The sequence below is a fragment of the Wolffia australiana genome, chromosome 11 (assembly GCF_029677425.1).
Source record: "Wolffia australiana isolate 7733 chromosome 11, ASM2967742v1".
Taxonomy (NCBI): domain Eukaryota; kingdom Viridiplantae; phylum Streptophyta; class Magnoliopsida; order Alismatales; family Araceae; genus Wolffia; species Wolffia australiana.
Window position 1 is genome coordinate 11,157,137 of NC_135845.1, and position 12,739 is coordinate 11,169,875.

At 41.9% G+C, this 12,739-nt stretch overlaps 1 long non-coding RNA gene across 2 annotated transcripts; it reads left to right on the forward strand.

Annotated features, from left to right (window-relative positions):
* The first annotated feature begins 5,230 nt into the window (after positions 1-5,230).
* Positions 5,231-6,515, forward strand: LOC144709690 (uncharacterized). 2 transcript variants are annotated; one of them, XR_013583091.1, is made up of 2 exons: positions 5,231-6,214; positions 6,316-6,515. It is a non-coding gene; the product is annotated as an uncharacterized LOC144709690 (long non-coding RNA). The 2 variants fall into 2 exon arrangements; XR_013583090.1 differs by having other exon boundaries at positions 6,334-6,515.
* Positions 6,516-12,739: the final 6,224 nt, after the last annotated feature.

A 12,739-nucleotide genomic window follows, 5' to 3' on the forward strand; every position in this document is an offset into this window, starting at 1 on the left:
CATAATTTACTTTAAAATGGCGGGTTGTCGGAAACAAGACATGATTGATTAGGAAAGCGTAAAATATAATCCCAAAATTGATATCCTCACAGAATTCATAATATTTAATTGCCTTTGCATTCTAAAACCTTGTATGAGAAAAGGTGTGGATTGAAAAAAGTGAAAAGGGTGTCCGTGACAGGAGTAATGAGGGTTCACATGACACCATTGCAAAATGAAACTGATCCATACTCAAAAGGAAGAATAAAAGAGGTGTCTGGAGGTGACTGGGCAAAATAGAAACTTAAGTTCCCCTATCAACATGAATATGAATGTAGTGGTTTAAGATTAGACTTTGAGTAGGCCCACATCCATCCCTCGCAGTATATTACAAGAAGGACATGAATTTGATTGTTGACTACATTCTCGTATTTTCCTACTGGAATGTTTTGGCGCAATGGTCATTCTTAAAAAATAAATGGTGACATATGTATCCTTGAAATAAAAACATTTAATTAATATTATCATCATATCTTTGTCAAGCTAAGTTATTGACATAGATCTTTTAGTTTGATCGTCATCTTTAGTTGTATGTGTATTTTTATGTTTTCTATCTGTACCTCTATCCAGGAAGATAAATGAAAGAGTACCCTGACAGCTTTGAAAACATAATGTGTATCCACAAAAGGCACAAATGGAGCAGTCATAAAACACTACTATTCTGAATCCCGCAATCAACGATATTCAAACTCACATTCACTTTTAAGTAATATTAAAAATATATGTTTGGGAAGTCATTTTGTGCATTCCCATGCACTTGACCTCCCACAAAACGTTGGTTCCAAAAATCCAAGATGAGATCCAAAGAGGGGATAGAGGAGTTTAAATAGAGGTGCTCTAATGCTCCAAGGCATTTGATTAAATTCTAAGGGTTGGGAGCTAGGATTCTTGATTTCTAGCCTGAATCATCATTACCCACTTCCCATATTTGAAAACATATATTTAAAATTCAAATGGTGAGTTAGTTTCATAATTCTTGTCTCTTGTTGTCCAGATTCTTACAGAAGTTTGAATGAACTTCAAGAGTGGCTTCTTATTAATTGGGCATCTTCATATTATCTAGGAGAGGGCTTGGGTTTCCGCTTTCCTCCCATTTGTCTCCCAAAATAATAAATATAAATTTTATACTTATTTTTAGATTTCCACTTCTATTATTCACCATTTAGGGATCAAATAAGAAATTTCACCATTTTATTTACCTATGTTTGTATTTTAAATAAAACTCCAACAAGATGCAAGAAATCCACTTGACTGTAAGGTATGTAGTGGGGTTAGTCTCAAGAATCAACAAAATATATAAAATGGAGCTTAGGGAAATAAATAATAAATTTCTTATTTTGGGATGGGGTGGGGCGGCGGGGAGGATGGGGGTGCCGGCAGGGAAGGGGTGCAGGCGGGAAGGGTGTAGGGGGGGAGTGGGCCGCCGAGGGGAGGGGGGCGCGGGCGGCCGGGTGGAGGGGGGCACGTGCGGCGGAGGGTGGGGGTCCAGGCGGCGAGAGGGAGAGGGATGCGGGCAGCTGGGGGAGGCGCGGGCGGCCAGGGGGCCAAGGGAGGAGGGCGGGAGGTGGAAGGGGGGTCGCGGGCTGAGGACGGGTGGAGAGAAGGCGGGGGGGGGAGGGCGGAGAGAGAGTGGCGGCCGGGGGCGGGCGGCGGCGGGGGGAGGAGGGTGGGAGGCGAAAGGGGGGGGGCGGGCGCATGCGGGCAGAGGAGGGCTGGAGAAAGGGGGCAGCAGGTGGAGGGGAGGGGTTGGGGGGAGTAGCAGGGAGTGGGGGGGGAAGGAAGGAGCACGGCGGGGAGTGCTGGAGAGGGGGGCCGCAGGCTAGAGGGGAGGGGGCACGGCGGGAAGGGGGGTTTGGGGGTGGAGGGGGGTAGGGGGGGGAGGGGAGGATTGGACACCTTCAAAAATCTGCATATCCGCACAAAACCGCATCGCATCGACCCTTGTGCAGTATGCGGTGCAGTGTGCGAATATTGCGTGCGGTTAATCGCACAACTACACAACCGCACGAGCGCGAACCGCTCACACGGTTTGGACCATCCCTACCTTCATTTAACTTATTAAGAAATTTTCATAGAAACCCTTTTAATCAAGTATAGTTTCGAACATCTTTTTAATACTATGCGTGTGACCTTATTGGTCCATATATCATTCTAGTTAATGACTTTAAAGGTCCAATAACATTTATAGAATAATCTGATTAATTAACTATATCAACGTTTATATTTATTGACCAATGGGTAAGTTGAGTTTTCCGGTTGTGGGGTAACCAAGGTTTACCTTATGCCCTATAAGATATATTGTATTTGAATTAACTCATGAAACCTTGTTTGTCATCAATTATTGTATGTGTATAATCCTCCATCCACACGAGACTCTAGTACGGTTAATTGTCAAACCTTAATTTGTGATTTGATTAATACTGATGCTTAATAGGGATTCCGGCACGACTTATGGTTCGGTTAGTTGTCAAACCTTCATTTTTGATTTAATTAGCACTGATGAGTAACAGGGATCATTCAAAAATGATTTCTCTAGTATCCTCACTACCTTGGTCAAGGGTGTATTTTTATCTTTTCCTTGAGTCAATCTCCTCTGATGGAGCTCACCCAAACGACATCAGCGAATCGTCATCAGAGCCGTCTTCGCAGTCATCTGCATCACCATCGGTCCGTGTCCAGCCCGACCGGCACGCCAAAGCATCCATGAAGACGCCTGGGTTTAAATACCCCAGGTCGAGCACGTCTGCGCACGTGCGCACTTTTTAATTATCTTCAGTCATTTTCCATTATGTGTTGTGTTCGTCACGACGAGTGCATCGTACTCATTGTGACACATCCATATCATTGCATTTTAATACCCGTCCATATTGTTTTATTTTCACATATTTTGATTTCATAATTTCTTTATTTATGTTGTAAATGGGGGGGGGTCTCTTATTGGACTCTCCCTTGGTGGACTCCTTGTGAGGGGCCATCATGGCCCTATATAAGGCCATGATGGGACCACATTTTCCTCAGATCCGGTTTTTGTTGTGGAAGTTATTTTTCAGAACCAGGTCTCACAAGAGGGTGAAGAAAGGAAAGAAGAAGAGAAGAAGAAGAAGAAGAAGAAGAGAGGAAGAAGGGAAAAGAGGAAGAGAGGAGGAGAGAAAGAGAGTGGCAAGAGAAGAAGCGTGGAGAGGAAAATCATCATCCCCATTCAATGTTGTGTGATAACTTGCCAATTAACATGATTAATTAATGAATTTTACATTATATTTATGTGTTTTAATGACTATATTTGCATGTTATCATATTAAAATAAAGATAAATAACTTACAATTTCATTTTATTATTATTTCTGAATTTTTATCATGTTTTCATGGAATTTAACCTCCTTTCAGTGAACACAGTGGGGTGATTGTGTCGAGGACCACATAATATCCATCATTTAGGATCCACTCAAATATATGTGAGTCATTGGTGATCCATCTAAAATATGCATGATCATCAACAATTAGACTATCCTTTGTAAGTTGATCCATTAGTTTCTGTGGACATAATTTTCTCAATATATCTGGTCCATTGGAACAAATTATTGCCAGTTAACTGTTCTCTTTTAGGAACTTTATTCAGTGCATTGATTAATTTCTAATCATATCGCATAACTTAAGAGTGGTCACAGTTTGACCGAGTTTTTTTATCTGACTAAATGGATTTGGAACCTCAGATTGTGACATTCTCCGAATCTCCAAGAGTATTCCCTTTAATTAGCTTTTTCTCCAACCAAAAAAGATTCAAATCGAAGCAAGGTAATCAATCACTGGGCCTAGCCTTAACTCTGTCAATTAAAGAATCATACAAAATAAGGAAAGAATAAAACTCAAAGAAAATCTATCCTGAATTGCTCTGATACCATTTCAAGAATCCACATATTATATTATGAGTTCCCGTTTATGTTGAACTTCAAGAAAATAAAAATCAAGGACTTATCTCTTGACTCTTACGAATGAGAGAAGCCTTATCAAGCTCCAAAGTTGATTTGAAGAGAAAATAGATCATCAGTAGTAGCCAAGAAATTCTATGGTCGACAAAGAATACAAAAGTTTTGTTTATTCATGGGGACCTAAGAAAGCCACAAAAATTAGAATATATACAGTAAGAGTCCACGGTTGGGGAATAAAAGGTTACCGTAAATCTTTATTATTGAGGAGTTTTACTAGCCACGGTCATGCCACATCAGCAAAATGACATCCAATAGGATTAATCATAAGATTAGACTAGTAATAAAATGACACGTACCCTATATTCGTTAAGAGATTTAGAAAATAGGATTAAATATAGGAAACGATAGATGGCCAGGACTCAACATACATAGGATAACAGATAGAAAGTTAGCATTCAATATAGAAAGGATAACAGATAGAAGGTTAGGATATAATCCGGTGTAGCCGTTACAGCTTGTTAAAACGGCTAGGATCGTTCGAACAAATTATAACGTATATTGTCATAACATAAGATACCATAAATAAGAACCAATATGTATTTTCACACTTGCGGAATACAACGATCTTAACTGTCATCTCTCTTGCTCTTCTGTGTTCTCTCCTTCTCCTATCATCTTCTCTCTCTCTCTTTCTTTCTTCTTCTTCTTCTTCTTCCTCGTCGTCTTCTTTTTCTTCTCCTTATTCTTCTTCTTCTTCTTCTTCTGTATTTTTTCCCCCCTCTCGCTCTCTGTTATAGCGCTAACGGCTTCACGATAGATGATCGAGAAATTACCCTACATCCTCTTTTTTATTTCCATCTTCTACTGAATAAATCTCGGCGCCTCATGGTCCTCGATAGTTGAACGCAAGTATAGACAATTTATTTCATTAGCGCAATCGTATAAGGGAATTTTCAGTGAAATGATAGCGTTATGATTCGATAAAATGAGTGTCTGGCCCAGACTGAATGCAGAAATAACGACACTACACCTGTGGCAGAAATCAACATTAAAGTTTGAAGGTCAAACTATGCCATTATGAAATCTTGTGTTCATACTTATTCACACTTGACCCTCTTCATAAGACGGATTGCAATAACGTAGCTCAAACGAAACGTCAAAATCGACGAACAGACTGACTGTTATAATAAGTGGCTACCGGTTGTGAATTTGCGGACAACAATTAATGAGTTCGCTCTACCTTCTCATCGATTTACATTTCACAGATCTCGCGTATGGATTAGTAACTTCATACTTGATGAGAGACTTTCTTTCTCGCTCTCTTCTTGGTGAAGAATGATCTCTCAGTCAACGAGGTTTCCCCTCCAACCGCCCCACGTTAAAATCACTGACTAAAATCAATCGGCGTTTGCCCACCTAACAGTGTGACCAACAACTTACATATCGGGTAGCCGTCATATATGACTGATCTACGCTGACCTAACAAAAGGAGTTCAGATTCGGACGAACCGCGTTTCTTCGGATGCGTCAGCCCTGATCTCCTCTTAAGGAAGAAACATACAACTATAAAAAGCTCTCAAACCCATCTGCTATCGTCGCCTGGAAACGTTTTCTTGGAGCTTACTTGCCAATGCTGTTTCGGACGTGTATCCTCCTCTTCCTCTGTGTCCTCCTGGCTTTCCCTAACGAGCCCCTCTCGCGAACCTCGTCGAAGAGCGCATATGTAGACCGTAGAGCGGCGTTGACACTGGCAGATCCGCCACGGCCAAGTAGACCTGTTCGACGTCCACTGTTAACGCCACCGTCGCCAAGGAGAAACCGCGTTTAAGAGCGCAAGGATTGAAATACTAAAAACAACGATGGCAGATGCTCTATTCTCTTATCTACCGCCAATGATTTACGGCCTTCGCGACCGGTCTTAGGGAAGCCTCATAAGTTCACCTGTATGCTTGTATTGATATTTAGATCAATGATACAGATATTTATGTTTATTCGTTGCAGATGTGCCTTACATATTTTCTAGTCTGCTAACTTTTGGAATCGTCGAAGTTCAGCGGAGTGAAGAAATGAATTTCCTGAATGATAGAGTCGGTCTTCCTCTACTCCAGTGAGATCATTGGTGAAAATACAAGAAGCGAGGACGTGAGATTGTTACTGGCTTCTTATTAGGGAATGAAGATTCGTCCAGATGGTTTGGGGAGTTGGTAGGTGCGCAGAGGAAGAAGACCGACTCGGTTCTTTCATTGAAAGGTACGTTCTTTGGACAAACCACAATCGAAGTACAACTGCATAATGCCCCAAATAATTTATTACTCTCCTCTCACAATTATGATAGTGTTCGTCATTATCAGTTTAAGCCAAAATTGTAGATCGCTGATGGGATTAACCAACCAAAGCTGATGAATGAGCAGCCAAATCACGCCATCTTATAAACCAGGTGTGGCTCATAGAGTTATCGCCGAACACCGATGGCGGGCGATGGAGCTACTAGACCCAGTTTATCATAATCCCTCCAGATGATCTAATAGAAGTTGAAAAGGTTCTTAGAAAACATGGGATACTGACTAAAAAATGCTTTAAGCACTAATTTGTACCAATCTATAGTAAGTGTTCACGCATAGCAAAGAGGAAAATATATCGAGAAGATGAGCGGAGCAGAGCATGTCACCACATTGATGAGTGCTCGCGCTGATTCTCAAGGATCAAAGACCAAAGTTACGCAAAGCAAACGTCAGCGCATTTTATCGTTAGGAGAGAAAATTGAATGTTCTCGACGGAAAACAGATCCTAACCTCCTGCAGCCTATCTTAACTAATCCCAACATTTAATTTAAAAATATACTGCTTATCTCATTTGATTTAGATCTCCATACTTATGTATGACTGTCAATTTTCACATCGTTTGCATATATGACTCGCATTATTTTGGATCGGCAGATCAACTGAATAACAAGAATTTTGGTACATATATATATGACTGGCCATAGTAAAATATCCAAACAGAGGACACATAGATCAAAAAGACCATGGGTAATATTTCTTCAAAATTAATTTGGATATTTTCCTTGTATCAGTGCTGGGTCAGTCATAGTTGTTTTACAAAAGATGCAGTACATTTGAACCCCTGATTCAAAGAAAGAAGAAGAAGATCATTCCATAAAGGAAAAGGAAAAACGGAAAAAGCTGGCCCCGCGATTTGCTATGAGCCGTAGTGATGACCACCAGCATTTATGGGTTCCAAACCTCAGGGTTTCTATCCTTGAAATATCACTACAGTGCAACAACGAGATGAAAATGGACTATTTATGGGAAAACAATCATACAACGAACTGCCTTTTAACTATCAAAATCGAGATACCCCAAATGATACAATTTGAAGAAAATGTAGTGTTAACCATGTTTGATCTGTTAATAATATATTACAGAGTGTTCTGAATTCAAGTTTGGATATGTTATAAGAGGCTACACTAACATTGATACCTTAGATACAACCGTCTTAATTTAGTTGTTTTCACGGATCCTCATAACACGAAAGAGCCTTAATTTAACTAAAATCGCATGTTGCGTAAATTTTAGTTTAGACTTCAAGGGCTCATGTAAAGTGTTTCGCTAAAAAAAAGCTTCAATTGCAGGAGAGTTCTCCTGTCTGAAATGAATTTTGGAAATAAAAGATCCTAATAGTTATAAGCTACCTATCACATTGGATAAAAAAGCGGATAATCTAGTTTCTTTTAGAGACTTTCTGCCTATTAATCTTCGTAATATATGCTATAAAGTTACACCCAAAATTATTACAAACTGACTAGGGCTCTTCCTTGGCAGACTTATCTCGCCTGAACAGTGTGGTTTTATCAAGGGTCTACAGATTCACGATACTATTATGCTAGTTGATGAGTTAGCAGAAACACCAAACAATCATGTTCTGGGTTCGAACGGCATTATCAAACTCGATATCAAGAAGGCTTTTTGATAGAGTCGAGGGGATTCCTTACCATTGTATTACACTGCTTTGGTTTCACCAATGCATTCATCGCTTAAGTAGATGTGTGTATTCGAGAGAATCAATTTTCTCTCTTCGTGGACGGAAACTCCACTAATTTCTTCACTACCACACGAGGTCTACGACAAGGTGGCCCTATCTAGCCCATCGTTTTCATATTAGTGGAAGCAGTTTTAGCAGATCCCTTGCTCAAGGGATTGCCCGAGGACTCATCCAACCATGTTTTTTGAAAAAGTTGCCCGATCCTATTGCAGTCTTTATTCAAATATGCTTATATCTTTTTTATCCATTGATCTAACAAAACCATCAAGGAGCTTATGAATGTACTAACAGTGTATGAGGGGGTTTTTGGTCAGCTCGGCAATGCCTCAAACAGTAGCTTTATTGTTGGCCTCTCCACCATCGTAAAGCACTCACGTATAATCCTACATTATACATGATTCTTACGAGGATGCCTTCCTTTTGGCTATCTTGGATGCCCCATCTTTCACGACCCCGCATGATAGCATTATTTTGATACCTTTTTGGCCAAGTTGAGAAAGAAACTAGACGGATGAAAAATTTGTTTCCTATCCCCTAATGGGAATCCCTCTTTATACCATAGAGGTACAATCGTTATCTCTGTGGAGCGATTGTGTGTATGTTTCCTCTAGTGGTTCACCTTGAGGAAGGGCATAATCACATTTGGATTTCTTGGAAGAAATTTTGTTGGTCGAGGGATGAGGGGGGTCTAGGGGTCAGACTGTTGGGTTCGCTGCCTTGGTTCATCCATGGAAAACACGTTTTCATAGGTGTGGAAGTGTATCGATCGATTTAGAATCGATCTTTAAAACAAAAAATTTAAAGTACCTTTTGGGGAACTCGTTCCACCCTTGACTTTGTCGCTCCGAGATCATTTTGAAGCCGTTCACGTGTCTGACCTTGTGCGTGTGACCCTCTAGGCCCATGTATCGTTCTACTCAATAACTTTATTGCCCCAATAACATTTATTGACCAATCTTATTAATTAACTATATCAACATGTAGATTAATTAAATAAGGATCGATTTAACCTAATCGATAGGTTAAGTTTCCAGCCCATGGGGTGCTAAGTTACACCTTGTGCTCTAAAAGACACCGAGTAGTCTTGAATTGTCTCATGGAATATTTACCGTCATCGGTTACTATATATGTATAATCCATCACCCGTGCGAGACTCTCGAATGACTTAGGGTATGGTTTATCATCAAACCCTAATCTGTCATTTGATTAGTAGTGAGGCGTAATGGGGCTCATTAGAGAATGCCTTCTCTAACATCCTCACTACCCTGGCCAGGGATTTTTCCACATTGTCTTCCTCGAGTCAATCTCCTCTTATGCCGGGGGTGGATGATCCCATTTTGACCTCTCAATCATCTCTGTAAGCTTCTTACTACAACCAATGTATAAATTATTTGAATCCCAGATTAGAGCCCTATAAGTCATAGTTAAAATGTAGTTGTCCACTCACGAGATGTCCTTGGTGTCTCACGCCAGTGGATCACTTATACAACCGTGACTTGAATCAACCTTATTGACGTTTGGTTATAACACCATTCAGGGATTCGTACGGATCAATTCAGTAAAATCTTTCTCCATAGAGCACCCACTATTTGTCCTCAGTGTTGGCATACTAATAGCTATAGGATCAACTATATTTATCGTATAAGTTGGATCAGCTAGTGCTATTCTATCCGCATAATCCGATGTTCGTCTCGACTATCCATCGAATTGGAATATTTTGTGATCATTATATTATGATCTCATTATGATTCACTAAGTCATTCCAACGTATTTGGCTTGACGGCCACATAATATCTATCACAAACGCCCTCAAGACGTCCAGGATATGGTTTAAAAGAAGCTCGTGTGGTGTATGCGCACCAAAAGCCCCCCAATGGGGAGCTTCATCTCAGCCAGGTACAAAGACTGGGCTCGGAGAGAGTCTAATACCAAGGGCCCTAAAAAGGTGACAGATATGGTAGCGATATTAACTAGAAATATCCAATGTGATCAGCTGGCATTTCGGCCAAGGCACGATTAGTATGTGGTATGGTACCTAGCTAAACGACACACCTTAGCCTACCACTCCCACTTTACCCACCATTGAGTGCGGTGGATTGTGGCATATTTGCTAATTGGAACAAAAACTCCTATGGGAGAAACATTGTCTTCGGTTAGATGCCTTACCGCAGGCTATGGCTACTGCCATAAGAACATCTCCCGATCGACCCATTTGGATGCTCACGCTCGATGGAAATTTCTCTTGCAAGTCTTCTTTGGATCATTATTGGGAGAGATTCCTACACAAACTTGGGGTCGCCATATCTGGGATCCATCGTTTCTTAACCATGTCTAATTGTTCTTTGGAGACTCATGCACCGTGGACTCCCTACTAATAATCCGGTGAACTTTATTGGTATCCTACTCTGATGTAATACATTGTATGCCACGACTGGACGCCTTGTATTACAACACAGACGAGAGATGATGGAATGCAAATCACAAAATGATGTGGTATTGTGATTTTAAGAATATGATGAAAAATTGATCGGGACACTGATTCAAGTATGTTGATCGATTAGTGATTGGGAAGTGAACCACCATGGTCAGGCTTCAATGACCAGTTCTACTAACTAGATTGTATGGACGTGAGAGTCATGAATGCCCAAGGGTGTCCACAACCTTCATTACTTCTGAATTACTCATTTCCACAAGAAAGTTCCTACTCTTCGACAATGGTGGCTTTCTACGATTTATCAAGAAATCTAACAATGGAGCAAAGTAGGGGAAGACAGCGCTGAAAGAACTAACGATACTGCAAATGTAAAGGGGGAAGAAACAGAGGTACCTTAAGTGTCAGGACGCAAGAGTTCATGGCATGTTGTAATTAGGATAGGTTCGATGGTAGTTGGTGACACTTCGTGGAGGAGTGAGGACAGGTAACGACGGGTACGGTGCTAGGATGCTGAACCGGCAGGTGCGAGCTGCATCGTCGTGGGGCACGAGACGCGTGAGGGCTAGGAGCCAGTGTGGAAGAACACCGCCAATGGTGGAAGGGGTCGCCGGTGGTGGCGGTGGCAACGACGATGGCGGCGCCAGTGGCAATGACGGAGGTGGGGCAGTATCCAAGACCGTCAGCAAGAAAGGAAGTTCTTGGGGGTTACTACACCAGTGATGGTGGAAGGGGTCGGCGGTAGTGGCGGCGGTACCGGTGGTAGTGGCAACCATGGCAACGATAGTGACAGTGACGAGGGTGGCGGCAGCAATGAGGGAGGCGGGGCTGTATCCAAGAAGGTCACCAAGAAGGGTGGTTCTTGGGGTAACTTCACCGATGAGGGTGGAAGGAGTTGGTGGTGGCAGCGGCGTTGGTGGCAGCAAACGGCGGTGGCGGTGAAAATGACGATGGCAGTAGCAGCAATAAAGGCAACAACAACGGAGGCGACGATGCCGATGGTGGCAATGAAGGAGGCATGGCAGCATCCCAGAACGCCACCAAGAAGGGGGATTCTTGGCAGTTACTATCCAAGAAATGGATTCTTGGTAATGTGACCTGGTAGCCAAGTGTCCAAGGCGAGGGCAGAGCATCGGTTGGCGAACAAGATGTCGGTTGGAGGCTTTCTTGAACACTTAGGCAATCAAGAAAAAAACTTCTTGATTTGGTGATCCCAAGAACTGATATAAGTCGGGCGTGATGATGACAAATGATCCTATGCTGAATGATCTTAACATGGGAATGGCTTCACGTCGTGGGTGATTCCCACGTCCTACTCTAGGAGACGATAACTATCTCCAAAAAAAGGGTAAAAATAACCAAGGAAATTAAGAATTTAATTTTGATTTAAATTTTTATCTAAGGCCTTCTTGGGCATGCCGTCCCTTTATATAGGAAGGAGGATGCCTAAGTGGGCTGAGATAGGGGAAAAGCATTGCGCGATGAGATTTCCCCTTAAACAACGTAAGGAAAATAATAATAGATGAGGCCCAAACATGGTGACCCAATCCAAATTGTTCCTGAAAATCAAAATACAAGAAAAGAAAATTGCACAACTCATAGTAGTCATTCATACTGAATACAGGAAGCTAAGGTTGCGAACGTCAGCTTAAGCTGCTTGGTGAGGTCGTTGGTGTCCCGAGTCTTGGGTGGTGCGATGGTCCTCCATCACACTCAGTTGGTGCAGCCATTGCTGCCTTCTCTCTCATCAGGTTCAAACTATAGAACACCTTTTCTTCCATAGTGAGATTGCTATAAAGTGTTGGAGTCAACTTACTCATCATTGGTGCCTGCTCTTACGCATCCAAAGTCATCTACCACCGTTAGAGTGTTTTGATCATATATTTATCTCACCGACACGCTCTAAGTGTAGTGCCTATCTATACATAGCTTACTTACTATATGAGATATGGAAAGGGTAAAACTTTCTTCTCGTTTTCCAGAGCACTGGAGATTATGTGATGCGTCACACAATGGCTAGGCCAAACTCATCACCTTGTATCTTCCCTTGCCCATAGCTCCGCCCTTTTCTATGAGCTTCTTTGCACCTGAGGAATTATGGTGACTTTCACCCCCATCACTACTTGGCTACAGATTGTCCATTTGCACCCACCGCAAATACCATGCACCTCAATGGTGGCGCACAGCATCAAAAGTCATCATCGACGTCATCCGCGCCGCGCGCACTCAAAGTTGAAGACAAGGTAAAACTGCTCAGTTATCCTTTTCGTTTTTCTCATCTCTCTCTCTCTCTCTCTCTCTCT